Genomic DNA, 4,054 nt, shown 5'->3' with positions numbered 1-4,054 from the left:
CAGCCTCTGTGCTGTTGAGGAGGATGAAAGCCTCATGGAAGGAGAACATCCAACTGGACCAGAGGGAAACGATCCCATAGTTGGGACCCTCCTTCCAGATGATGTTGTGGTATCCTCTCGCACAGAGGATACCTCTCCTGGGGAGGGAACTCCAGTTATTAGGAAGAGACAGGTATTAGTAATGGGCGATTCGATCATTAGAAACACAGATAGCTGGGTTTGTGATGACCGGGAGAACCGCATGGTGACTTGCCTGCCTAGTGCGAAGGTTGCAGATCTCTCGAGACATCTAGATAGGCTTATGTGTAGTGCTGGGGAGGAGCCGGTGGTCATGGTACATATAGGTATCAATGACATAGGGAAGGATAGGAGAGAGGTCCTGGAGGCCAAATTTAGGCTGCTAGGTAAGAGATTAAAGTCTAGAACCTCCATAGTAGCATTCTCTGAAATGCTTCCAGTTCCCTGTGCAAGGCCAGTTAGAGAGGCAGAACTGCAGGGTCTCAATGCTTGGATGAGACGATGGTGTAGGGAGGAGGGACTGAGGAAACTTTTGGGAAAGGGGGAGTCTATACTGGAAGGATGGGTTTCACCTAAACCAAAATGGAACCAGATTGCTGGCACTTAAAATTGAAAAGGTCGTGGAGCAGTTTTTAAACTAAGGGCTGGGGGAAAGCTCACAGGTGTGGAGGAGCATGTGGTTCAGACAGAGACATCCCTTAGGGGAGGATCTACTAATGGAGATTCTCTGTGTCCTAGTAAGGAGGAGAGGATGGAAAATAATATACAGGTAGCATCTGATGAGAAACAGTCAAATGAAAAAAAGTCTCATTCAATTACATCATGTAATGGGAGACCGCTAAAAAGTGACAAAAGTGCTTATATGCCAATGCTAGAAGTCTAAATAATAAGATGGGTGAACTAGAGTGCCTTGTATTAAATGAGGATATTGATATAATAGGCATCACAGAAACTTGGTGGAATGAGGATAATCAATGGGACACAGTAATACCAGGGTACAAAATATATCTGAAGGACAGAACAGGTCGTGCTGGTGGGGGAGTGGCACTATATGTGAAAGAAAGTGTAGAATCAAATGAAGTAAAAATCTTAAATGAACCAAACTGTACCATGGAATCTCTATGGATAGTAATTCCATATTCAAATAATAAGAATATAGCAGAAGGGATATATTACCGACCACCTGACCAGGATGGTGATAGTGACTGTGAAATGCTCAGGGAGATTAGAGAGGCTATAAAAATTAAAAACTCAATAATAATGGGGGATTTCAACTATCCCCATATTGACTGGGTACATGTCACCTCAGGACGGGCTGCAGAGAGATAAAGTTTCTTGACACCTTAAATGACTGCTTCTTGGAGCAGCTAGTCCTGGAACCCACAAGAGGAGAGGCAATTCTTGATTTAGTCCTAAGTGGAGCACTGCACAGGGATCTGTATGATGCAAGCTCATTAATTAATTCGCTCTCCCTCAGTGTGGGGAAGATATGCAAGAAGCCTGTGTTTCCCAAGTTGAGATTTCCCCAGACACTTCACTTAAATACACACTGGTTAAGATAAAACATTTTTTTAACTACAGAAAGATAGATTTTAAGTGATTATAAGTGGTAGCAAACAGATCAAAGCAGATTACCTACCAAAAAAACAAAACCTGAAACTAAGCATAATATACTAGATAGATAGGATTTGAATCAGACATGCCAAACCTGTGGAAAAAAACACAGAGATTTGTCTTGTTTTTGGCTTAATTGGCTTGTGAGTTGCTTGTTGGCTAGTTTTTGGCTTGTAGCTTGTTGCTTCTTTTTTTCGATCGGCTCCCGGCAAGCAGGGGCAAAGTGGGGAGAGAGTCAGGGGTGCACAGCGGGCCCACCACAGTCCCAGACTGCACACCAGGGGGATCTAGTCACATAGACTGTTGGGGTTCTTAGGGATTGGCTTGTTTTGAAATGGGATTAGCTTGATTTTTGGCTTATTGTGAAAGTGGGGTGCTTATTTACCACGTGAAAGTTGGCAACTGTGGTTTGAATTAGCAATATCTCAACCTGACGGATGATACAAGCAGGCTTGCAGAGTCTTAAGGCACAGGCTGCAATTGCTGTGCAGCCTGAGTTCCTCTCCCCCATTCCAAGTCCTTTGTCTTCCAGAGGTTCTTTCGGGTGTTAAGTTGTGGGGAGAGTGAAGACAAATCATGATGTCACTCCCCATGTTATATAGTCTCTCTATATGGTGGGAACCCTTTGTTTTAAGCTAAGTTCCCAGGCAGTTTGTGGAAAAATACAAGTACCAAAATGGAGTTTAGTGTCATGTGGTCTGGTCACATGCCCTTGCATACCATGCTGAGTCATAACAGCCATTACTCATAGGCTGGCTGAAATGCTCCCAGGTGAGACAAACCTTTTTCATGGTCCCTTGTCTTTCCTGATGGACCATTAGCACTGTCTAGCTTCTTCATTGTTGTACCTGAAAGGCTAGCTGAGGGTGTTTTAAACTTCACAACATCTTTCAGTAACAAATTCAGAGCAAAACTTTATAACTTCACATACAATGATAAAACATACAATCCAACAGGCTCTTAATGTTCAATGGATCAAGACTTTTAGAGTGATACCTTACAAGGCGTACTTAGTACAAGATGCCACAAAATTATATCATAATCATATTATATTGGTGAATATGGGGTGGAGAGTGTCATACCCCTGTTATTGGGAGTGTGGAAGAGCTGGAGGAGGTGTTGCCAGCTGGTAAGGAAGAAATGAGCTCTGAGCAGAAGCCCGGCGCTAATAAAGTGGTGTCCTCTCCATTGTGCTATGAAGTGAATGGTTCCTGCTCCAGAACGCTTCACCCCTTTGGCGTCCAGCTGGCCATCTACATGGCCTGTGCCATGGGCATGCTGCTCACAGTACTGGGGAACCTGATGGTGGTGATTGGAGTCTCCCACTTCAAAACCCTACATACCCCCACCAACTTCTTACTACTCTCCCTGGCCCTTGCAGATCTCCTCCTGGGGATAATGGTGCTGCTGGTATTTTGGAGATGACTTTTGTAGGCTGCATACCTTTCTGGACACTGTCTTTTGTTTGACCTCCATATTTCATCTGTGTTTTATTTTCATTGATCATCACTATGCTATCTGTGATCCTTTGCTCTACCCCACTAAGTTTACTATAAGAGTGGCTTGTGTTTATATAGTGATGGGTGGGGGGTCCCCATGGTTTATACTTTTTTCTTGCTCTATACCAATGCAACTGAGGAAGGCTTGGGCCATTTCTTACAAGACATGCCCTGTGTTGGTAGCTGTCAGCTGCTGTTCAACAAATTCTCTTCTTCTTCCCCTGCCTCATAATGATAACTTTGTATGTGAAAATATTTATTGTGGCAAACAGACAAGCTAGACAGATAAGCAGCATGAACAAGAGTGCTGGATCTAGGCTACACTTAGGAGCGTGAAAGAGGGAAAGAAAGGCAGCTAAAACACTTGGTACAGCTGTAGGAATCTACCTCCTGTGCTGGCTGCCCTTTACTATAGACACCATGCTAGACTGTCTTCTAGATTTCATTACCCCACCAGTTCTTATCTGGTTTGCTTACTTTAATTCAGCCTGCAATCCCTTGATTTATGTCCTACTGCCGGTTCAGGAAGGCAATGAAACTAGTTTTAACTCTCAATATCTTTGGTTCTAAGACATCTACCACAGACTTGTACCAGGAATGACCAGCACTTTTAGATAACACTGTATGTGAACATAGCTCACAACCTTAAACATAGCCCCCAGGAGGAGACCCTTTCCTTTTAGTTATGTATTAAAGTGGTAAGAAATGAGAAGAAATACTGAGAACATGATAAGAAATAAAAACTCTGGGAAATGTTACTGACACAGATTATTTCTGCCCAATGAAAGGGTGAGGTTTTCAAAGCAACCTACAGTGTTGGGAGGCCCAATTCCTCTAATTTTATTTAGTCATCTTTGAAACTCTGAGCCAAAATCCTGAAAGACAATAACCGAAAAAGTCCAGGAAATACTGAACTACAAATC

The 4,054-nt window shown here is 43.1% G+C and overlaps 1 pseudogene; it reads left to right on the top strand.

The window, feature by feature from the left end:
- Positions 1-2,772: 2,772 nt before the first annotated feature.
- Positions 2,773-3,732, top strand: LOC135875477 (trace amine-associated receptor 5-like; annotated as a pseudogene).
- Positions 3,733-4,054: the final 322 nt, after the last annotated feature.

The sequence above is a fragment of the Emys orbicularis genome, chromosome 3 (assembly GCF_028017835.1).
Source record: "Emys orbicularis isolate rEmyOrb1 chromosome 3, rEmyOrb1.hap1, whole genome shotgun sequence".
NCBI classification, from domain to species: domain Eukaryota; kingdom Metazoa; phylum Chordata; order Testudines; family Emydidae; genus Emys; species Emys orbicularis.
Note: the sequence above shows the minus strand (reverse complement) of the source record. Positions and strands in the feature narration are given on the sequence as shown.